This window comes from Rattus norvegicus, chromosome 5 (assembly GCF_021556685.1).
Source record: "Rattus norvegicus strain SHRSP/BbbUtx chromosome 5, alternate assembly SHRSP_T2T, whole genome shotgun sequence".
NCBI classification, from domain to species: domain Eukaryota; kingdom Metazoa; phylum Chordata; class Mammalia; order Rodentia; family Muridae; genus Rattus; species Rattus norvegicus.
In genome coordinates, this window is record NC_141538.1 from 122,928,779 (window position 1) to 122,954,933 (window position 26,155).

General features: G+C 38.8%; 1 protein-coding gene across 3 annotated transcripts in view; it reads left to right on the plus strand.

The window, feature by feature from the left end:
• Pde4b (phosphodiesterase 4B) overlaps positions 1–26,155 on the plus strand; it is a 576,426-nt gene that overhangs the window by 232,570 nt on the left and 317,701 nt on the right.

Genomic DNA, 26,155 nt, shown 5'->3' on the forward strand with positions numbered 1-26,155 from the left:
AAGCTGGAGCTGTTCCACAGCCCTCAGACACAAAACCTGCCAGCAGAGCTGGTCTGCCAGGAGCACTCTCTCTCCTAAGCCCACAGCCCACAGGTAGGCCCCCACTTTCTCTCTACTGACTGTCCAAAGAGAGACCTGCTGGAAGTACACAGGGCTTGGGATCTGCAGGGCAGACTGGGAGGAGACCATACCAGTCTCTATCTGCACCTAGAGCTGGGGCTGTCCCACAACTCTCAGATCAAAACCTGCCAGCAGAGCTTGTCTGCCAGGAGCACTCTCACGTCAAAGATCACAGGCCCACAGGCCCACAGACCCACAGGAGGGATAATCTCCAATCAGAGACAGCAAGACCAACCAACATCAGAGATAACCAGATGGCAAAGACAAGCACAAGGACCTAAGCAACAGAAACCAAGACCACTTGGCATCATCAGAACCCAGTTCTCCCACTACAAGTTCTCAATACACCAACACACTGGAAAAGTGAGATTTAGATTTAAACTCATATTTCATGATGATGATGAAGGACTTTAAGAAGGACATAACGAAATACAAGAGAACACAGGTAAACAAGTAGAAGCCCTTAAAGAGGAAACACAAAAATCCCTTAAAGAATCACAGGAAAACAACCAAACAGGTGAAGGAATTGAACAAAACCATCCAGGATCTAAAAGTGGAAAGAAACAATAAAGAAATCATAAAGGGAGACAACACTAGAGATGGAAAATCTAGGAAAGAGATCAGGAGTCATAGATACAAGAATCACCAACAGGTTACAAGAGATTGGAGAGATTCTCAGGGGCAGAAGACACCATAGAGAACATTGACACAATAGTCAAAGAAAATGCAAAAAGCAAAAAGCTCCTAATCCAATAGATCTAGTAAATCCAGGACACAATGAGAAGATCAAACCTAAGAATAATAGGTATAGAAGAGACTGAAGATTCCCAACTTAAAGGGCCAGTAAATGTCCTCAATACAATTATAGAAAAAACTCCCCTAATCTAAAAAAAGAGATGCCCATAAACATGAAGAAGCCTACAGAACTCCACATAGATTGAACCAGAAAAGAAACTCCTCCCGTCAAATAATAGTCAAAACACCAAATGCACAAAACAAAGAATATTAAAAGCAGTAAGGGAAAAAGGTCAAGTAACATAAAGGCAGACCTAACAGAATTACACCAGACTTCTCACCAGAGACTGTGAAAGCCAGAAGATCCTGGACAGATGTCATACAGTTCCTAAGAGAACACAAATGCCAGCCCAGGTTACTATATCCTGCAAAACTCTCAATTAACAAGATGGAGAAACCAAGATATTCCATGACAAAACCAAATTTACACAATATATTTCCACAAATTCATCCTTACAAAGGATAATAGATGGAAAACTCCAACACAAGGAGGGAAACTACACCCTAGAAAAAGCAAGAAAGTAATCTTCTTGCAACAAACCCAAAAGAAGAGAACCACACAAACATAATTCCACCTCTAACAACAGTAACAGGAAACAATCAGTATTCCTTAATATCTCTTAACATCAATGGACTCCATTCCCCAATAAAAATACATAGACTAACAGACTGGATATGTAGAGGACCCAGCATTTTGCTGCATACAGGAAATACACCTCAGTGACAATGACAGATACTACCTAAGAGTAAAAAGCTGGGAAAATATTTTCCAAGCAAATTGTCCCAAGAAACAAGCTTGAGTAGCCATTCTAATATCAAATAAAATCGACTTTCAACCAAAAGTTATCAAAAAAGATAAGGAAGGGCATTTTATACTCATCAAAGAAAAAAAAAACTACCAAGATGAACTCTTATTTCTGAACACCTGTGCTCCAAATGCAGGGCCACCCACATTCATAAAAGATACTTTACTAAAGCTCAAAGCATACATTGCATCACACACAATAATAGTGGGAGACTTTAACATACCGCTCTCTCTCTCTCTCTTTTTTTTTTTCGGAGCTGGGGACCGAACCCAGGGCCTTGCGCTTGCTAGGCAAGTGCTCTACCACTGAGCTAAATCCCCAACCCCTAACATACCACTCTCATCAATGGACAGATGATGGAAAAGAAACTAAACAGAGACACAGTGAAACTAACAGAAGTTATGAACCAAATGGATTTAACAAATATCTATAGAACATTTCATCCTAAAACAAAAGAATATACCTACTTCTCTGCTAGGTAAATAAATGTTTTAATCTGTTAATGTTAAAAATACATAAATTAAATCTTAGCAGTGTGACCCTTATTTTTTTTAAACTAATATTATTAAAAAATGCTACTTGGTTCTAAAATGTTGATATTTATAGTTAGGCAATGAAGAAATGATTCAGTTGGCAAAGTGCTTACCATTCAAGCATGAGGACCTAAGTACATGTAAAATTCTGGGCCTGGATATATGTTCATGTAACTCTAGTGTTGGCTAGGGGAAGTGGACAAAGGGGGATTGATGGGCCTTGTGAGCCAGTCAGCCTAATATAAAAACACAACACTCAGGCTTAATGAGAGATTCTGCCTTAAAATATAAGGTGGTGAATGATTGAAGAAGACACCCAAGTTACACATGAATGAATACACACTTATGTGCACATGTATATGATTATAGGCATGCAGGAATACCTTAGCATAGAGGTATGTTTTAGTTCTCCAATCACTATCAAATGCATGCAGATAACTTTAGTGTCTGTTTAAAGTGAAGATTTGGGAGGAAAATAATAACCGAAAGTGATTAAAAAGGAATTATTCCATGTATAGTGTCCTGATCTCTACTTGGCAATGGTTTCTTCAAAATGGCTAGTTAATGCTGAGCATGGTGGCAAACACCTTTAGTCTCAGCACTGAGAGACTGAGGCAGGCAGTTCTCTATGAGTTCTTGGTTAGCCTCATCTACATAGTGAGTTCCAGGCAGGTCAATGCTATATAGTGAGACGCTGTCTCAAAAAAACAGCAAAAAGAAAATGGCTAATTAGATAAAGTATCTGACTTAGATAGTTTAAGCAGTTTGCCTACTGCCTACCTAATACTTAAGTGTTAAAGATTTTCAATCTTAGTCACTGAAGTTAAATATCTCATTAGCCAACGAAGCATCATTTCTTTCTAGGGCACGGTTCTGAGGGCAGTACCTTGCGGGGGTTTTGGTGAGTCTGGGTTTAGCAAGACATTTCACTGGTGTTAGAAAGTATCTGATATGTTTTAAGACTGTTTTCTAATCATTAAAAATCGTTAACTATCTAATCTCTTTCTAATTTTTCAAATGTGCAATGTGGGATGAGCCCAGAGCTAGTAAAGTAAATTCAGCTAAACTTGAGCAGAAACTTAGTTCTGTGTGGTGTCTTCTATACTGACTGTTTTATCTGGGTGAAATTCTTATGTGGAAGTGTAAAAGGTCTTATGCCATTTGGTGTTTAAGGATCTAAATCCAACTTTAAGGAGGTCTTATGAAAGGGAAAAAAAGGACGGTCCCATCAGTGTGCTTACTATGTTGCTCTGGTGTCTGTTGGTACTTCAGGAATAAACAGATGAGTACATTGGGCTTCTTCGAGCCCTCAGAAAAAGGAAAAAAAATCCCTGTGAATTTTTGATCAGTTATGAAATACAATAATGTAGAGTATAGAAGGCAGCAATTGGATTTGTTTCTCTAACTCCATCAATCTCTGTGAATCTCTGGGCAAAACTGGTCAAGCAGCTTACATGACAGTTATTCAAGCAAATGGAAAATTTCCCAAGCTCCTGCTGGCTCGGAAACAGAGGCCTCTTTTAAAGCAGCCCAGAGCTCAGCAGTTTGGGTTTCATTGAACTGGTTTAGTGGTTTCGACTTACATAACTTCCATATGGTACCTTGAAGGGGACACACAATCCAAGCCTCTTATTGTCCCACTTGAGAGCAGCTGACATTTCAGGGTCTCTGGTGGGTTGCCCGCAATCCTGGAAAAAAAATTTTCCCCCTGAAAATTTGAACTTCTTTCCAAAGACCAACAAAATTATGAAAGTCAGATTTGAGAAAGCTAATCTTTAATAGGTATGAGAGAAGGAGATCAAGTTGAATCTCCTGCTTCACATGCAGTGGTACTCAGCCTGCTTCACCTACACATCAGCACTGAGCCTGGACACAACCCATACCTTAAACACCAAGCAAGCAGTAGAACCGCATTCTGTAGAGAACCATGGCTGGTGCAGGAATCTTGCTTTCCTTCTGAATTAAACTTGGAGACAAATAAGACAATTAAGAGGAACCCTGTAAACTATGGATAGCTAGGAACAGTGATTGGTAGTGACTGAAGAGAAATTTATCACTTTATCTTATTTCACTTTATTAAAATTAATTCAATCATTTCTCCCTTCTCTCTCCTCCCTTGAAGCCCTCCCACACCCTTATCCCCTCAGCTTCCTCTCAAATTCATAACCTCTATTTTTTATTATGTACGTGTATGTGAGAGAGAGAAAGAGAGAGAGAATGAATATGTAAACGTAACCTGCTTAATCCATTTTGAAGAGAGAGAGTCAGTCATTAATCACTATGGCTTTTCATTTAGGGTAGGACACTTTTGAAATTAAACTCTAACAGAAAACTTGCCTCAGTCAGTATGAGGTGTTGATCTATCAAATATCTTATCAAATTACTGATGGTTACTTTTAAATTTTCTTTATGTCCCTGTGGGTTGTACTTATTCTATCCTCTCTTGAGTTTCTGAAGGTCACATGATTAGGAAGGGGTGGATCCAATCCAGCCATGTCTTTATTTGGTTTTGAAGATGCCACACTACATTTGTGTTCTGATTTATTTTTCAGTTGTGTGGATTTACAAATAGTATGAATAGGTTGAACCATCTTCAAAATATTGGTAGATTATTTTTCAAAACAAATTACTGCAAAAGTCTTTATATGTCTAAACATTTTGATTATTCCTTTGAGTAAGAAACTACAAAACTGATTTTTGTTTTGTGATGAAAAATGTTAAAAGAGAAAAATAGTAAATCCTTCAAAGATTTTTCCAGTGCTTTTATCTGATGGCTTAGGAGCTGTATGGCTTGCTATTTGAATGACTTTAGGGGATGATCCCGAACTCCTATTTTGTTTTCAATATGAATGTGAAACATTGGCTGTCTTTATTAGATACTATTTATTAGATTCAAAATGAGGAGAGAAATTTTGGAAATCAGAATTGTGAAAAGTCCTACGTTCAGCAAAGTTCCAATTCATTTCTTTCAAACTTCATGACATATAAGTAAATAATATATCTAACTAAAACAGAATTTTTAACACTGAGGGAAATCTTTTAGTTATAGAACTTTGAATAAACACTTCTTTAGAGCATTCTATGCTGGCTGTGGCTCCCAGCCTTCTTGGAGAGAGAGGCTCCCTAAAGTATTCTATATTACCTTACCTTAAGGTATGATTTCCTAAGGGGAAAATTATTTTTCATGGAATACAACAGCATTATCACAAACAAGTTATTGAATTATTCTGTTAATTGGAATTGGTGCAATTTTTATGAAATATAAGCTTGGCAGGGAATCTTATTAGTTTTGAAAACTAAAACTAACTCAATTTACTATAATTATTAATAATAGTTAAAAAGTTATATATATACACACACACACACATATGGAGTATGCACATGTATGATGTATATATGCACACAGAGACAGAGGAGACCACTGGGTATTATTCCCTGCTGCTCTCTGCCTTATGCCTTTGAGACAGGATCTCTCACTGAACCCAGAACTCTCAGTCTTTTGTTTTTGGAGTGGTGTTATTGTTTTGGTTAGGCTGGCTGATCAGCAAGCTCTGTCAAGTCTCCTCTATTTTGTACCCCAACCCAAGCACTGGGGTCACAAGTGTGCACAGTCACAACTATCTTTTTACATGGATGCTGGGGATCAGAACTCAGGTCCTCATGCTTAAGCAACAAGCATTCTTAACCCATTTTACTTCTTCTTAGCCCCTAAATAACGTCATTTTAATAAGTAATAAAGTAACAACCAATGTGTGTGTACATGGACCACTTATATTCCAGTTTTAGTCACGTGGTACACCAAATCTTCTGCTAAGTGTCTTGGTCTGGTAGCAGAGCTTGTCAGGACTCATAATCTCTTCAGGCTGATTCTCTTCTCCTCTGATTCTTTCTCTTCCCTGTAAACTTTAAAGCAGTATTAGATTGCTGTGTGTCTGTTTTTACCATTCGAAGCCTAATCTAAGTCCTCTAACTACCCAGAGGTAATGCTCATTTCCCAAAAGGAGTCATTCTTAAGTCAAATTTAGAGATGTGGTCAAAGTGTATAAGAGACTCTGAAATATCTCCTTCTAGTGTGCGTTTCTGAAATTATTCTTAGCACCAATTTCTCCTGACAATATATTTTCCTGACATCGACCTCCTATTTTTAGTCCATAATGTAACCCGAAGTTCATGAAGCATTGATGAGGTGCCTACTCTACAGCGTGTACTTTTTTTAGTGCTCCGCAGAGAGAGACAGCTCTAACACCTGCTCAACCTCAAGACACTCAGATTATATAGGGGCAGAGATATGAGGCTATCACAAGTGTGAACTATTATTAGAGATATATGTGTAAGTTATGGTCAAAGATATTTTTAGGAAGTGAGTCTTGAAGAGTAAATTAGAAGCTGAATGATTCTTAGTGAAAAAGAACAGAATGGAAATCGATAGTGTGTTTCATGAGTATGCACAGTTAGATGCTGTGGACGATAGAAGTGAAGAGTCTCTATGTGTCTCTGAAGTCTGCATGTGTATGATCTGTGTGTATGCACATGGAGGCATGCATGTGGCTCTTAGTCTTATTTCCATGCCACAGGATCTCTCACTGAACCTAGAACTCCTGTGTTTTTGTTGGTTGGTTGCTTGCTTGCTTGCTTGCTTCTGCATGCTAGCTTGCTAGCTAACCTGTTTGGAGGCTGAAACCCACAATGAGTCTATGGTCAGTGTCTTAGATTCATTTCCCCTTGCTGTGAGAAAACATCCCAAACAAAAGCAACTCAAGGGAGACAGGGGTCATTGGCTTAAAGTTCCTGGTTATAGTCCATTTACCAGGAATGTCATAGTAGAAGGGGCTTGAGGGAGCTGGTGACATTGCATTGGTCACCAAGAAGCAGAAATCATCTGCTCTTGTTTGTATTGCATCCAGGCTCAGCTCCTGAAATGAAACTGCCTATACTCCATGGGTGTCTTCCCACTCAACGAATCCAACTAAGATAATCCCTAAGAGGCATACGCACCAGTCAACCTAAAGAAATCCCTCATTAAGATTCCCTTGCCAGGTGATTTCAGATCTATACAGTTGAGAATTGACATTAAAACTGGGAACTAGCCTTGTTTGGATCCATGGTAGAATAACTCAGGATTATTTCATAGTTAAATTGTTATCTCCACAGTATCACAAAGCAATACCATTGAAAGAATCACTACTGGGAGCAGAGAGAGCAGTTGGAAAGTGACTGTAGACAAAGTTAGAACTGGATATGCTGAAGACTTAGAACAGGACAATGGTGGTGGAGACAGGATAGGACACATCAGAGGAATATTGAATGCGTTCCATGTGGCATCAAAATTCTCAATGGGCACTGAACAGTAGAAAGAAATCAAGATTTTTATGAGGCACTGAACATAATCTGATTTTTAAAAAAAAGATTAAAATGATTAGTCTGCAATAAGGTATGGGATTCAATATTTATTTGAAATGAGCAAAGAAATCACTGGGCTATAGATTTCTGAGAAGACAATGAAAGCTTCAAATCTCACACAGAAAAGAAAAATTTCAAGACAATCAATCCATCTAAGTAAACACAGACTAAATGCTTCACCATCTCAAATCTGCTTGCCACCTCTGAGCACCTTGAGGGTCCTAGTGTCTTCTAACCAGAAATATAGCAAAAATGAGACACAAATCTGAGTTCAGAGATAAGGGTCCAGCCCAGAACCTCTTGTGCTTGATGATCAGCTGAGGAATCGTGTCTTGTGGACACCTACTGCAAGTGTGGCCTTGTTTTTGCCTAATGAAGTATCTTCATTAAGGAGATTCAAAACTATATTATTTTTGAATCAAATATCAAGATAATGACTATAGCTATTAATAATATGAGTGAGGAAAGCTATTCAATAAGGGAGTGTTTGGAACCTTTCTCCACATAGGAATTCATTCTACCTAAAGTGTTACGTTTTTTTAAACCTGCCAAGTAAACCACCCCAACTGGAGTTCAACAACTGCCATTGTTCAGTCATAGTGATCTCTGAGCAAACAAAACCCAATCTTGAAACCAGTAATGAGTCCATACTCTTCTGAAATGTAATCAGATTTTCATCTAATTTGAGGTATATATGAGGCAAAACTAAAAGAATAGATAAGCTGTTTTAATTTGATTTAAAAAATAACAGATATTAACATTGTGGTCTTAATTCCTGTGACCACCCACCATTCCAGGAAGAAATGGGGGAAGTTTTAGTGAATAAGCCATTTATGAAACTTTTATGCCTGTTTTGAGAGACTGAACAAATCAATCTAGCTAAGACTGGCTCAAGCTGCTTCAGGTGGGACAAGTTCAGAACCCTTGAGGAAGTAGATAGAGAATAGTTAAATGCATTCTACCTCTGGGTTGGCTGCCCTGTCCTGCCAAAGAGAAGTGTTGCTTGTTTCCTTAGCCATTGTGATCTTGTTAATAGTGGTGATGGCTACCTGTGGGTGTGAGCATGGCTAAGGGGCAGCTCAGTGGAGTGGCTGATGAGTCACTTACACAAGGCACATAAATTCTGTTCTGTAGATCGTGACTGGTAATGTCCTTGGCTTCAGATTGCTCCCACTTTCCTCATTTATTGGTTAAGTCCCAGCAACTTGTCCCTTTTGGGCAGAAATCTCAGAGTTCTCTCTGTGTACCTTTTATACCACCTACTGAACACAAGATGTAGGTGACTGCCACCATCACTTCCATTGGCATTTGATCACTAAACTTTCATTAGCCAAGCATTGCTTTATTTATGAGTAAACTTGTGCTTTACAGCCACCCCCAGACTTCAAGGCTTCTCTGGATGAGCTGTTTCCTGACAGCTAAGGGGCAATCAGCTCCACTCTCCTCCTACATAGCAATGAATAATCTTTGCAGTCAATAGCTCCTACCACGGTATCCTCTCATGACTTGAGGATGACGGTAAGGAGTCTCAGCCAGATGCTGCTTGATTTGGGAGAGTAGAACAATGCACGTATGAAAATCAGTATGCTTTTTAATAATCATCTGGATGGTGTAACCACTCTCTTAAGTGTTATTTATGTGACAGAAAAAGAAGTTAAAATAGGAGGAACCCATGGAGTCTATGGTTGCTTAGTAATAAGAGAAATAAACGTGGATCCCCGGTTTATTTACTTCCTATCTGAGGATGGTGAAACAGTGCATAGACTTGATCAAAGGTGGACTTAAGGAAACACGGAGTCTTCTCAGTCACACTCTTATGGTTTTTGTTTGTTCACCTGATACACCAGGGGACATACAAGAAGATAACTTTAGACTATCAGTGATGAGTTAAGTGTGAAGTCTTTCTTCTCTAGGTCACCCCAGTAGTAGAAAAAGGCGGTACACCAACGAATTAACAGTAGGCCTTTTGTTATCTGAGCTCACCAGTACAGTAGTCGATTGCCACCCACCCACCCCCAAACTGTGAGAGTTTACTAAATTCTCCATAGTTTATATGTGAAGTAATCTAAAGATAAAATCTTCTTTTCTTATTGATAGTAAGAGTATCAAGCTAGAATTGGGGGTTAGGTTCTACTGTGAATCAGAAGCCTGGTCATATAAAATAACTTCATTCTTTGCTTCAGTTTCCCCATGAGTGTAATTGAGGTGTAGCTCTTAATGACGTTATCTGAAATTTATTGCTGTTTATATGAATAATTTTAAAAAGGCAATGGTTCCTTACCATTGGTTAGTTCATTGATCTTTCACAGTCTCTGAATTTCCAATGCTTGGTTACCAGAGGAAAGATAAGGCTGAGAGTTATGAATCTGTGTTACTATAGCCAGCTCATGGCTTCAAAATAGGGGTAGTATGGCTTTAACAACAGAAGAGCACACCCCACTTATACTGCAGTATTACTCAGTATACTCTTCTACAAAAAAAAGAAGAGGGTAAAAAGGATGCTTTGGAGGAGTGCTGTCTGGGACATATTTTTTATTAACTTCAATTAAAAATCAGTTGTGTTAACAGGCACTTGTCCTAAAATGATCACCAAAGAATGTAATTCCTCAACAACCCTTCAAGAGCACATCACAGTTCTCAGAATTATAGGGCTCTGTTGGTACCCACTGCAGTGTGGTGTGAGTCCTTTTGCACAAGGCAATTTGGAAGGCAGCAGGGCAGGTTTAGACAGTGTTAGTGCCAGGAGATTTTTCCCCCCCGTGGAATTCCTTGGGTTTAACAATAGTTATATACCTCCTCCACATGTCTTTATTTCCCTTTACTTTTATGGAGCTAGGGGTCAAATCATAAGTTATTTGCTGTTTTAGAGATGGAAAATATATCTAAAGTCCCATGGTGATGCTTAATATTAAAGGAAAGTAATGTGGCCATTCTACATAAAAAAAAAAAGTGGAAATGACTGAGTATCGTGGTAGCATACACCTCTAATCATAGCACCAGGCATGCAGAATCCACAGAGTCATGACCTTAAGGCTAATCTAGGCTTTACCATGAGAATGTCTCGGTAACCAAGGGCAGAGGTCAGCGGATGATCGTCAGTAGTTTAGAGTTTGTTAGGCTCTGCGTTTGATCCCCACTATCTCAAACAACAACATTCACAATTGAAATATTTCTGCTATATACTTTTGCAAAGGCAGTAGGGTTTTTTTTGGGGGGGAGGGTAGATAACAAAGCCCTTGATTTTGAGATTCATTATAAAGATTTATGAGACTGATATGGCCTCAAGAAATTAAGTAGTATAGTTTATACAACGGTGCTTAACTGAGGACTTTATAGTTTCTATAGCCATGCTGTAATTTACAGCACACATCTAAGTTAGTGTTAGAGCTTATCTACGACTTGTTACTAATGAGACAGCAGTTCAGATGATCTATTGTATCCATGGCCAGTAGCAGGAACAAGGCTCTGCAAAGCACTGTTGGAACCATGACATCATTCTGTATAAATAGAATTTGAAAAATTTAAAAAACAGAATGAGTCCAATATCTTGACTCTCAGTATCTAATACATATCTAATATTAAGACAGAGTAATGGGTGGTGGTTATTTCTTCATGTATATTTAGAAATTGTATATATGTACACGCACATATAAAATATTTTATTTAAATTTTCTTACCAGTATATGAGATTCATAATATCCTATAGATTCTGGAAAGTATGCTGATCCTAAATTGAATTGTATTCTGCTTTGAATGTATCTTTAGATGGTACAGCATATAGTATTGATTCCATACTGAGCAAAAATCCTTTGTTAAAAAGATTGTTTCATTTCTTTTTTTTGTCTCAAGTTCACTGATTGAAAATGATGAAGGGGTAAGGTGGGATGTCCTGCATAGCTGTGTTAATCTGTGATGTTGGAGATCCTGGAGGAGAGCCTTACTGTTCCTATGGTAACTGGTGCTGCTCTAGTCATGATCACACAAAGAACAAACTGAAGGCTGAGGAGTGGAAAAGCAACAATTGGAAACAGTGTCATGGAGGAGAATAGGACATGCTGTGTATGAATCCTACTTTGAGAGAAACAGCCTGAAATGATCTTGGAAATTCTAAAAAGTACAGAGGTAAGGTGGGGAACAATAGCACACACATGGGCAACTACAAAGAAATGATCACTTCTCTGCTTTAGAAAGTTATATTTCTTGTAACATAGGTATCCCTATCTTTTTGCCTTTAGAACCAGTTTTCGGTCCAAAGTCTGTCTTCAGAATAAAAGTTGAAACAACAAAACACTGAAGTTTTGTGTGGCTATCTATACATTTCATCTCTGAGTCATAGGATTTGGAACAAGTTGCTTGACCTAAGTTTAAAACAGGGAAAATGGCAGCCATTTCACAATTAATGTATAGGAGAGCTAAACTAAAACTCTGCCTTATGTAGCAGATCTTTCTTTTGGGGGAAGAATGGAAAATGGAATTTGGAGTAAAACCTTTTATCTTCACATTTGAAGAAAGGAAAACAAGCTTTCTTCCTGGCTTCCTCAGAATAATAAAATGACTAATTTGGTTTGAAGACTATATTGAGGCAGGAAAGGGGACTTAACATGTACATGTACTTTATATTAATAATTAACTCCAAAAGCGAATAAGTAAACTATTATCAAACTATTATACCTGGTTTTTAAAAAGACCTTGATATTATTCAGTCATTTTCCAATAAGGTCATTATTGTCTTAGGGTTTCCATTGCTATGAAGAGACACCATGACCAAGGCAACTGTTATAAAGGACATTTAATTGGGGCAGGCCTACTATTTCTGAGTTTCAGTCCATGATCATCATGGCAGGACGCATGATAGCAGCCAGTCAGGTATCATGCTGGAGGAGTTAAAAGTTCTAGGTCTTCATTCAAAGAAAGCCAGGAGCAGACTGACTTCCAGGCAGCTAGGAGGAGGGTCTCAAAGCCCACACCCACAATGCCAAACTTCCTCCAACAAGTCCACACCTCCTAATAGTGCCACTCCCTGAGCCAAGCATATTCAAGCCACCACAGTCACTACTGCAATATTTTATTTTTATCTCCTCTCCAGGCCAAGCATAGAGTATGAAAGTAATACTTTTATACAATTTGATATTTTCTAGATCCACTTACCCACAAACAGCTTCATGAACTCTGATGGAGTGAACACAGGTCTTCAAGGACTCACTTGTTCTAGTGCCTGACTCTTTACGCCAGAGCATCTGCATTCCTGGCTGGCAGAGGAGAGCTAGAAGATGGAATGAGGCTGAAAGCCTGTGGTACTTGCCTCCTAGGTGCTAACAGGAGTTCAACTGTAGTTCACTTTCTCGTAACATCAACTCACTTTTTCACATGAGCTGAGCACCAAACTATTTAACAGCCATCCTGCATACCAAACTTTACTTCAGAATCAGATGTTTGGAAAACACAGTGGACTTTTTATTTCAAGTACATGATTATGTGGATGAATAGACCTTTTTTTACTATTTGAAATTATCCACAAAGTCAAATTTCAAGAAATTTTCTATTTTCATCCCTTTGCAAGATTTCGTAAAGGACAACATGCCATTAATGTGGTTGTTCACATTCTACATGCAGGGCTTTGAGATGGTGCTTAGAATATCAAGGCTTATGGAGACACCAATGATTCCATGGTACACAGTCACACAATTGAAAAAGTTGGAACTCAGAGGGTTAAAGAGACTCAGGCAGGGCGGTGCTAGTGATTAAAACACAAGAAGGCCAAATATGCTTTCTTTGACTTAGATATTGTTTTGATTTTGTGTGAAAGAACTTTGACTATATGCCAAGGACTTGCTTTTTCCCCTACATTTTTTCTCTCCTTCTTCCTCCTCTGTTCTTTTAACCCAATTCACTTCCTCACATCCCTGAGCCATGGCTATTTCCTAGAACTGTGAAATCCTGTCATGGATGCAGTAAGGAGTATGATGTATATAGAGTAACATTAAACACATACGTGAGGTTGTAGTGATTCTGCCTGTGTGTCACTGTGCTTCAGTGTTTCAAATTAGAAGCTGCTGTCTGGACCCATGACACTAAATGGTTCTCCAGGATGAACTGAGTATTATTCAGACTTTCTCTGGGTGTTTAGGAGGTTCTGGGGGACAGCATTGTCATTTGAGGGGTCACACATTTGTACTTACTTCTATAGAGCATAGGAATATATTCAGTAATTCTTAGGCAAGAGACTCAATGAAGCACCCTAGAGATAGTCAGTCTAGAAAACTGTTCTATCATTTTTGAGCCCATTTTAGCTTCTGTGGTGTGAGAGGACAATATATTTTGTGCCAAATGTGCCATTCAATATATGGCCTGGATTTTCTTTTAATTTTCACCTCATCTCTTAGCAGATATTTAAATAGTTGAGTCTTTTGTTTCTGTTTCTACAGATGTCATAATAGTTTTAGATCTTGAGTTTCTATAAATGCTCTTATGTGAACATATTAAACATCAGTTTCTCTTGTTAGGACAGAGAGCAATGTAAGAATCTCTAAGGCTTGCAGGAACCTCTGAATTCAGATGGACAAGTATTAGGTTCTACAGTATTAAATGTTGATGGCTGTATTTGCTAAGTCCAGCCATATTCCTAGAGCTGTAATTTTAATTATGTATTTCTCAGACTATCCTAGCTGGAGCTGGTACATTTATTATTCCATCCATTTAGACCTGAGCAAACTGAGAAAGTCATAAAGTAGCCTGACTAAAGTTGCATGATAGGTGAATGCTAAACTGGAGATTCAGGACAAGATGGTCAGTGGGAGAAGGCACTTTCTGTCAAGCCTGACAATCCTTATCTCCTTTCAAACAGTGGAAGTGCGTTCCTGAAAATTTTTCTCTGACTTCCACACATGTGCCATGCCACACCTACACTTACACATACACAAAAAGACACATACCTTAAATAAAGAAATAAAGAAGAATGCATAAATATACAAATAAATATTAAAAATAAACTGAGATTCTATCTAGACAGAATACTTAACCACATCAGTTGACTGAAACACAGGACTCTAAGGGATATGCAATGGGGATTGCAGAGCTAAAGGAAATGAAACAGTTGCTATACCAGACCCATTTTGCTGACTCAACATCTTCCATGAAGAAAATTGTCTTAGGTTCAGGTTTGAATCTTTTGAGGAGAATTCTAAGTCTGCCCCTTTCTAGTATTATGTTTCTGATGCTTGTATTTTCATTTAAAAAGCACAAACTTGATCATGGTTTACCAGCTTATAATGATAGGTATTTGCATGCTAAGAGACCCAATGAATTCACTTCAACAGGAACACAGGTTAAAATATTTATAATGATTATTTAAACTCAGCTCTATTGATGGATAATTTGAATATCAAATGAAAGCTGGTATTTGGTGTGTCCCATGTGATATCGCAGTGTTGGGACACATATAGAGAACCACTGCTATTATCACAGTGATGACTATGTCTCTCTCTCACCTTGACAAATGTTCTGGTACCCTATGACATTTTAAACTAAGTTGTAGAGATCTACTGTCCATCATACTCATCAGTTACCTCCACCACACCATGTACTTTAGGGCTTGTGAGGGAAGTACTGTGATCCATGTTATCATGTTGCTTAGCTTCACCTGGTTTGTCAATAGACCCACTCATTTTTCCTTAAACCAATTCCTTTTTGTTTATACATCACTGTGAACTTGTAGTATAGATTGGTTCCATCATGTTTCTCCTGTGGGCTACTCCTGAATGACTGCTTTCTCATGTGTGCCCTCCTTCAACCTCTCCTTCCCTATGTGTTCAGAACACATTGGTCTGAAATGTGTGTTGTCAGCACTCAGTATCCACAGGTGCCCTCAGCTGCCTCATCCACCAATATCCCTCCCCTGGCTGCTGCTTTCCGTGTTGTTTCCTTCACCACATCCCCTCAAATCCCCTTAGTCATTCTCATCTCTCTATAGCACAGTGCTGATAAAACTGCCTCGGGGTTTGAGACAATAGAAATTGATTTAGGCTGGTGTTGTCATGGCTACCTTCACAGAGATGGTATTAATTGAGCTGAGTTTTTGAAGACCGTGAATGATTTAGGTGAGTATCAGGGATGTTGGAGGTTTGATGTTGCTTATTTAGGGTTTGAAGGGAGATTATAATCTAGGAACTAATACATAGTAGGTTAAGTTTATGTAATTGAATTACCTTAACCACAAATAGTTTAGCCACTGGCAGGCTTAACCAATTTTTCAAGTCACTATATTTGGAGGTACTATTTCATAGACACGAGGGGACTCATGGTGCTTAATTGTACTGAAGGTAGACTTTGTAAAGAACATAGTTGTATGATATGTATCATGTGAATTACTCTTGGCTAGTACTTACCCAATTTCTTTGAGTCTCATTTACCTTTCAGCTAGAAATAGCTAACATGTGTTGTGAGGACAAATGTAGAGGATGAACTAATTGCTTGCTAGGTACCTTGAGTGTGATAGATACTATTAGTCTTACCTAAAGAAACAGTATTCTAGTCCCTCTAAGAAGCCTCTAATTCTCTGCTTCTGCTGAAGTAACACGTGCGCCACAGGATGGACAAATGAGCTTAATACTCTGGATGGAAGTAAGCTATCTTTAGACTCTTCCCATGCCTTCCCTCAGTAGTAGCACATTCTTTGGCTGAACTGGCATTTGGGTAGGTGCCCTCCCCCATGCCTCAGCACCAAACATTTACGCAAACAGACAGTTTAACTTTTTAAAAGACACCTTTTCACAGAGAGTGGTGTGTTAGAAATCTGAACACTCAGGAGATAAAATTTTGAGGTTTTATTTCAAATGATTTAACTAAGGCAAAAATCCCTCACTGGTATACCCAGCCACTTGTGTTTTAGTTAATTCCAGACATAGCCAAGCTGACAAACAAGAATAGCTATCACAGATAGAGAGATACATAGAGAGATAGGCAGATAGATAGATAGATAGATAGATAGATAGATAGATAGATAGATAGATAGAGGCAGACAGTTTTAAAATTCATCTTTATTAGTATAATATAGGAATAATGACTAACACATCCTAACCCTTGAAACCTATGAATAGAATAGTTTACGTTGTAGATGGGATTTAGCATGTGGACCTAGAAATGGGAGGTTTATCCTGGATTATCTTAGTGTATCTAGTCTAATCACAAAAGTACTTAAAAGTGGAGAACCTTGCTTTAATGTAATCAGAGAGACATTTCACTATAGAATGCATGCGTTGTTTTGACTGTAAAGGTGGAAAAAGGCAGCCATGAATCGATGTTTTCTTTCATTGGTAGTTCCTAGATTTCATATAGTCACATGAAATCATGTGTGTGTGTGTGTGTGTGTGTGTGTGTGTGTGTAGACACTCACACACACATATATAATATGTATAAGGAACTACAATATATACACTATTTGCCCCAATCATCTAATCATTAAATAGGGAGGCTCTAGATGAGCAGCAACAAACAAAAGATAAAACATGAGAAGACAGAAATGCATCCTCCCCTTGACTCCAGGAAGAGCACAGCTGTGTTGACACTTTAAGTTTTGCCCAGTGAAATCTGAATTGGATTTATGACCCCTCAGATCTGTAAGAAAACAACTTGGTGTTGTTTCAACCATTATGTCTTAGTCAGGGTTTCTATTCCTGCACAAAACATCATGATCAAGGAGCTAGTTGGGGAGGAAAGGGTTTATTCAGCTTATACTACCATATTGCTATTCATCACCAAATGATGTCAGGACTGGAATTCAAACCATGTCATGAAGCAGGATCTGATGCAGGGGCCATGGAGGGATGGTACTAACTGGCTGGCTTTCTTATAGAACCCAGGACCACCAGCCCAGGGATGGCATCACCCACAATGGGCTGGGCCCTCCCTCCTTGATCACTAGTGAGAAAATGCCTTACAGCTGGATCTCATGGAGGCACTTCCTCAACTGAGGCTCCTTTCTCTGTGATAATTCCAGCTTGTGTCAAGTTGAAACACAAAACCAGCCAGTACAAATGACCCCCTTGTCAACTTGGCACACAAACACACCACCTTTAAGCCTCAACCTTTACTTTCTTATTCACGCCCAAGATCTAAATAACTTTAAAAGCCCCACAGCACAGTCTTTACAAATTCTTTCATACTTAAATTCCAATTCCTTTAAAATATCCAATGTCTTTTAAAATTCAGTCTTTTTTCAATTCAAAGTCTCTTAACTGTGGGATACACTAAAATACTTTCTTCCCTCAAGAGGGAAAAATATCAGGGCACAGTCACAATCAAAACCAAAATCAAACTCTAACTGTCCAATGTCGGGGATCCACCCATGATCTTCTGGGCTCCTCCAACAGCTTTGGTCACTTCACCTTTGTAGCACACAGCTTGTCTTCTAAGCTCCAGCTGCCTGTACTACTGCCTTGCTGTTCTTGGTGGTCATCTCATGGTATTGGCATCTCCAAAATACTGATATGTTTCTACTGCAACAAAGCTTCACCAATAGCCTCTCACAGGTTCTCTTCATGTGCCCAGCCTCAACTCCTTTGCATAACCCTTTCAGTCCTGGGCAATCAATTGCAACTGAGGCAGCCCCTTCACCTATGGCCTTCCATGGCCTCTCACAGTGCCAAACCTTAGCTGCTCTTCATGATCCCTTCATGACTTCAAAACCAGTATCACCTGGGTGACTCTTATACATTGCCAAATCCAGCCACAGCATGAGGTACAACCTTGGCTATCTCTGGAACACAGCCTCTTTGTGATCTCAAAAAACACTCCCCAGAAGATTTCACCTCAGTGATGCTGGTCTCTTCTTAGTCATCACTAATTTCTTAGTCCAGCTGACCAGCATCAATAGTCCCAGTAATGCAAAGGTTTCACTTTACTACTTGTGCTATCTTGTTAATCACAGATGATTCTTCATCCCCAGCAACCAAAACTACAGAATCTTCAAAATCAAAATTGAAACATCCCTGATAAGAGTCTTTAATCTTCCTTCTGAAATTTCACAAGCCAGGCCTCCATCATCCGCATTCTTCTCAACATTATCTTCCGAGCTCTTAACATGTCAATGGCACTTCTAGCTCAAAGTTCCAAAGACCTTCCACAGTTGTCTCTAAAACATGGTCAGGTTGTCACAGGAATATCCCACTCCTGGTACCAACTTCTGTCTTAGTCAGGGTTTCTATTCTTGTACAAAACATCATGATCAAGAAGCAAGTTAGGGAGGACAGGGTTTATTCAGCTTACACTACCACATTGCTGTTCATCAATCACCAAAGGAAGTCAGGACTGGAACTCAAGCAGGTCAGGAAGCAAGAGCTGATGTAGGGGCCATGGAGAGATGTTACTTACTGGCTTGCTTCCCCTGCCTTGCTCAGCTTGCTTTCTTATAGAACCCAGAACCACCAGCCCAGGGGTAACACCACGCACAATAGGCTGGGCCCTCCCTCCTTGATCACTAGCTGAGAAAATGTCTTACAGCTGGATTTCATTGAGGCTTTTCCTCAACTGAGGCTCTTTTCTCTGTGATAACTCCAGTTTGTGTCAAGTGGTCACACAGAACCAGCCAGTACACATTACATCTGAGTTGGTCTATTAAAGTAGCAATTAAAACAAAATGGAATCATGTTCAGTTCCTTGAGACATCAAGAACGAATAGGTTTTTCCTGTTCTGAATTTGCATGGGTTCCTCTTGAGTAAATGGTAATGAATATTTAAATTACCCTCCCCCACCCGAAGCACATTCCTGTACAGAGCCCTCAGTTTGCTGTGCCATTGGCTGACCTGGAACCTAGACTGCGGGTAACTGTCTGTTGAGTATTTGGGTTTTACTGGCAACTTGTCAAATGCTAGAGACGCTGCAAAGAATAGGAGAATGTTTCCAGATATTATTATTTTGTCACCCAGATTTACCTTTGTATATGGCACATTTGGTGTGGACAAGGATCCCTTCTTTCATCATTTCCACCCAACGTCACTCCACCATGTCAGTGACAAACAAATTTTCAGAAGCAGAGGCTTTTTTGAAGCTAATATATACATCCTCAAGTATTTTAGTATTTCCACATATAACATGGAATTGAGAGAGCTCTTTTTTTTATTTCTTACATTGCTTTTAAGATACTACTTATAATAGAACCCTGGAGAATTTAATACATTTGTTTCTGGCCAAAATGGCAGTGAGCAAGGAAAAAAAATAGAATTCCAAGTCTAGACACACACTTGAATCCAATCCTGACTTCAGAAACAGTTTTAAGTAAGTTGTTCTGTGAAAATTAAATCATAAATGACAGATCTGCCAAGATTGATTCTTTCACTACTATAGCATGCTTCCTGAATGTCAACACTGCTTATTTGATTCAGAAGGGACCAGAGCCAGCAAATTATATCTGTGGTTTTCAGTCTGCCTTCATTTGTCACAGAACTTGGGAGCCCCAGGATTAAATATTGTAGGATTAATGGACATATTTTTCCAATGTTTGTTTTGCTTTGTTTTAACTACTGACCCTGTATGTATTATACAAAAAAGGTGGAAAAAAGAGAACAGGACTCAAATTTCAAGGAAGTTTCAACTTTCTATAAAAATATTATTTTAAATATATAATATAATCCTTTTAAAAATGCATTCAATAGATGTCACTCTGTCAAACATTTTTTTCCAATGTGGTAGCCACAAGACACTTGTAATAATAGAGTAGAATGTAGAATAACTTAGAATGTAGCTAGCTCAAACTGGAAGAACAGGAAGAAAAAACTCTGGAGGCTCTAGACTGGATACTTTCTTTCTACAAAAGAAAAAAGATCTTAGTTGGGCATGGTAGTAAATATACCTTTATTTCTAGTTCTCAGGAGGCAGAGAGGCTGGGAGGTGGGGAGGTGGGGAGGCCGGGAGGCCGGGAGGCAGAGAGGCAGAGAGGCAGAGAGGCAGAGAGGCAGAGAGGCAGAGAGGCAGAGAGGCAGATGCAGAAGGGTCTTGTGAGTTAAAGATCATTCAGGTCTACATAGAGAATCCCAGGCAAGCCAAAGTTATAAATGTGAGATTTTTGGTCACAAAAACAAACAAATAAAAAAGGTCTGAAAATGTCTCATGATAAATTTTATATTGTATGTTTATTAAAATGAGGCTATTTTAAATGTATTTACTACATAAAATGTATCTTAAGGTAATTCTTTTCATTTCTCTTAATTGTTCAAATAAGGCCAGTAGGACAATTTACAATTATCTACTTGCTTTCATTCCTGCTGGGCAGTGCAGCTTCCTAATTAAGCTGGCTGTTGTGTTGTAGGAGAATATATAAAATTGTGCGGTTACTCTAAAAAACAGATACAAGTTTAGGTCTTTGTGAAGCCTCTCTGTCCTGGTCCTTCTTTGTCTGCATGTCTTTTAAACAGAGACTATCATGAGTGGCAAATAGCACAAGAGGAGAATATCTCTCTGTTCATCATCAAAGAAAGTGAACAAATCTAACAGAGGGCAGGTACCACATTCTGGCAGCAGTAACTAGGTTCTTTGTCCCTTTTATCAGGAAATATCTAGAAACTGTCTTTTGAAAATGATACAGCATTTTAATCCCCAGATAAAGATGACATGGATCTTTCATGAGTAAAATGAATTCTCAAGAATATGAGAATGACAGAATTCAGCCTTATCTAAATGAAGAAAGAAAGCTTGGGCAGGGTGGATCACAAGTCCTACCTTCCCTTGTCTTTGTACTCGACAATGGCCAGAGTTACTGATCATTGTAGATTTTATCATTTTGTTGCAATACTGTTCATGAACCATGAAGAAGTGGTTGTGTCAGGGCCACTTTCTTGAAGTGTGAATTCCGACTCTACTGTCACTAAGAATAAGGCTTTCTACTTCTTTTCTGTTTTGCTCGCTGGTGTGTATGGTATGGTGTATACTACATGCATACCTTGTTCTCACAGAGGTCAAAAACGGCTTCAGATACCCTAGAACTGGAGTTCTGAATGGTTGTGAACCTTTATGTGAGTACTGGGTACCAAACCCAGGCCCTATGCAAGAGTTAAAAAAAAAAAGTTCTTAACCACAGAGCTATCTCTCCAGCTCCAAAATACATCTTTAAAAAGAATATATTGAGACTTACTAGTTTGGGGCTGGAGAGACGGCTCAGTAATTAAGAGCACTGGCTGTTCTTCCAAAAGACCCAGGTTCAAACCTCAGCACCCACATACTTTCCTTTTGAATAGGCTGGAGACAGACAGACAGACAACATGAAAGATAGATATGGGTAGAGAGAGTTGGTTCATAATTTTTCACCTTTTTACATGATTTTAAGAGTTTACATTGTTGTTGTTGTTGTTATTATTGTTGTTGTTACAAGGCTTAGTTGAAGAGCACTGTAGTGTTGTGTGGAACTGGTGCAAGCTAGTATTACCATCTGATCATCTGAGTCTTACTATTGCCCCCAGGCTGACATATGAAAAGAAAGAGTGACCTGGGTCTATAGCAAAAAGGGAGAGTGTGGCAACACCCTTGGCTGCTTATAAGCATCTGCCTCAGAAGTTCTTAAGTGGCTCCAGTTTGAGAGGGACACACTTATGAGGTTCATATGAAAGCAATTTACAAGTGATCACACTTGGTTTCCCCAAATGGGTCTTTATGTGTGCAGAAGCAGAGGCTCCTGTTTTTGGCTAGTTTTTGTCTAGTTTTTGTCTGTTTTTGCAAAATGTTAAATACTTAGGCCGTTTAGCATTTGGTAATTGTTAATCTTCTATGCCCTGACCCATGGTAGAGGAATAATTTTGTCCAGGTTCACAAATCTAAGCACTATAAAACTTTCATTAAAATAAAAAGAAGATACTCAAGACTTTTTTAAATAAAATGCATTTTTCTACTCCACAGATGAAATTAACTGAGCTAATCCAGGACTCCGTAGAAGCTAACCTTCTTACCTGAGAGTGTCGGTCCACCCCTTAGCATCTTAGCGAGCTTCCTAGAATGACTTTGAAATACACTGAAAGAGACAGTTTGGGGTTGTAGAGAATTCTTTTCCAAGCACTGAAAATATTCTCAGATGGCCAAGGAAATTCAACTCATCCCGCATGACTTGAGATGGATCAGAAAGGTGTTATATTAAAGGAAAAGAATTCTTTTAGCTTTCCAACAGAGCCTCCTAATGAGTAGAGAGGATGGTGAAATCAGTGGCTCTTGGAGGCTTTGTTTATTGGGCCAGGAAGGGTTAAGCATAGAAGTGACAAGAGTCTATAATGTACCTTTAGAATATAATGTGCCTTTCAGTCTTACATAGAAAATAGGTAGAATATTAGGAAAACCTACTTCCAGAGTTTAAATTCTATGTGGTCAATGGATGATTAATTATATACTTTTTCTAAAACAGAGTGCTTCAGTAAATATTTAATTATCCCTCACAAATCTAAATGATGTCTACTTGGCTATTTATTTAAAGCTATTTGTATTATAATTATATACTATCATTTACAGATGTATAGATAATTCCCTGTGATCTCTTTACCTCCCTTCCTCAGGACAGTGAAGAACATATATATCAATAGGACTCTCATATTACAGAAGAACTCTTTGCTGAGATGTGAATATAGAAAAAAAAAGGCTGTCCCCGTCATAGGAACTGATAGTCTGTTGGGGCAGCTTGCCTCTATCCCTATCTTATTAACACAGTGATCAATCAGCACCATTTACTGTTTACTTGTGCACAGGTGCTCCAAGTGGATACCATTCATTTTGCACCCTCATGGCTTTTTGGATAATGTGTGTTTGGAAGATACAAATTAAAACCTTCACAAAATCGTGAAAAAAATGTGTCTAGTTCCTTAGTGGGAATGACAAAATGTTAGTCCAAAACCAGAAGGTAGACAGCATTTTTATTGGGTGATTCTGAGCTCTGGAAATCCTATGGAATTGCTCAATGTGGACCTTTTTGGAGTCAAACCATACTTTCATAGGGGTCACATAGCAGATATCCAGCATATCAGATATTTGCATTGTGATTCATAACAGTAGCAAAACTACAGTTATGAAGTAGTAACAAAACAATTTTGTGGTTGGGGGTCACAACAACATGAGGAACTGTATTAAAGGGTTGAAGAAATAAGAAGGTTGAGAAATCTTATTAGCATCTATAACCCATATTGATACAAGCGGTCTAAAGGTAATGAGCACTGGTTTTATTATTTATTTATTTGCTAACTCTACACGAAGTCAGGGAAATATCAGTTTTTCTTTAACTTATTTCTCAGGCTGGTAGTTTATTCTCAAAAGCTCTTAAGTTCAATGTCTATAAAGCAATCCGAATACTATACACTGGTGCCCTGGTCCTTGTAAACAGATTGGCTATGCTTGCCTACAGATGAAGCTGCCAGTTTTGCAAATCAATGTTCTTCCTAATATTACAGTACTTGTAAGGTGACTACACCTTAGAAACCAGTGTCATGACCTGCCTACTTTAACAATTCAACTTAATATTTTACCCATTCATTTTGTAGGTGCCACAGTCATTGTTATCTAAATGATGACCTAAGAAACAATCATTTTGAAATTGTAGACTTGTGATTACAGTAAACACAAAGCTAAGAATAATTGCAGAATTGGGATTTGACTGAAGCAAAGAAGTCCGGGTGCTGTATTCCTTTTCGGGGGGGAGACAGAAAGTAATATGTGTTCACCACAAACAGGGCTGACAGACTGAAGAATGGATCCCATCCAAGTCCACCTTCCCCCTTCCCTCCCTCCCAAGTCCACCTTAATGGACCAATAAATCTGTAGGGGTTGCTAACAGAAGCCTGAGTGAGGTGCTAATTGTAGGATCATGGGTGACTCAAAGACCGAGGCAGAACTGAAGGATCTAACCTCCAGCTCAGGCTATGACTAATGAAAGCTTCAGCACAGAACTGTCCCAGTCTCCAGCTGACCCTCTTTTCCTAGGTTCTTTAACACCCACCCCACAAACACATGCAGCTGGACAGGAAGGAGTGACATCACAGGGAAGGGTTAGGTGATTGTTCATTAGGGTATGCCATAGGTCGTTGTGGCAACTCTGCTTTGTTAGAGAATATGGCTCTCCTGCACCCAGAGAACGTGACTTCACTATACCAATAGGAAAGGCTTCAAGAGAAGGGTGAGCAGGTGGTGCCTGAGGCCAGAGTGAAAGGGAAAACCATTCCTTACAGAAGATAGAAGACAGTACCTTATAATAATGTTCAACTGACACAAGATAATCACACAACTGGTTAAAATTTAACTGCATATCAAGGACTGGGTCATGTGCTAGAGGAACTCAATTTGCAATCTGGAAAATAGAATGAGTTAAAGTGACCTCTTACAAACCTTGGAAATTAGCTCAGAGAAAATTTGGCATTTGATTTTCATTAAACTCCTAATTGGTCAGGAATGATATTTTTATAAAAGATTTTGCAATCAGAATGCTATGAAAACTTTGATGTTTAGGTAAATGGCTTCCAGTTTCTGACAGGGACACTTTTAAAGTCACCTTTAACAGATACTGATTTATAAAATCCAGCATTTGGGGATAATTCAAATAATATACTGAGTTTGTTTAATTCAGATCAAATCCTTTGCATATTCTATTACTCTATGATTTTTTTTCTTTTTTGCAATATAAGAAATTACTTTTTTCTTTTGTGATTTCAAAATAATTTTTGAAACTGGAGATCTTCTCAAGAAATGTTTATTAAAATAATCAATTGGGAAGATACAAGAGTGAATGTTGTAAATTTGTAAAAACTCTTGCTCTCATAGGGAAGTTGCTACACATTAAACAAATGTTAACATTACCAGTTCTGCCTTGAGCCATTGCAGACTCAGTATATATACAAGGATGTCAGAAGAACCTTGTTTCCATGTAAAGTAAAAATCTTCTAAGATCCTAGGCCCTCATAACAATGGCTGTACCAGTGCAAGGCATTTGGAGAGAATGAGACCTTAACTTCTCAAAGAATATAAATGATATAACTCCAATGATAGAAGCTGAGCTCTGAAAGTCCCAAGTGTAGCGCATCCCCTGACCTGCAGCTTTCCACCTGATGTTTGCTTGTTTCAGTTTTACTTGTCTGTTTTAAGGTAGATTGTGCCATGTAACTTAGGCATGTGCCCAACTCACATGCCTCCTGTCTCCACCTCCCCAAATGCTGGAAGTACAGGCATTTATGTCTGGCTTCTGCCTCTCCTCTCACCCCACCCCCATTTTTTAGAGTCCAGTAATATCTGGAGTCTGGTTTCTCTACCATAGCTGTGACCTTGCACTTCCTGAGGCATGAAGCTGTCTCTGTATTACTTTATCTCCTGGTTGCCTTCCGAACTCACAAAATGTTGAGTACTTGGGAAAATTATTTAAGATCTTGACCCAATATACACATGCACTTGCTAAGCCTGAGGCAGAAGGAAAATAAGGGATCATCTAAGTGTTCATTAGCAAGTCTGTTCACCTTGCCAGCATTCTCATGGGATATCCTTCAGTTCTTTCCCTG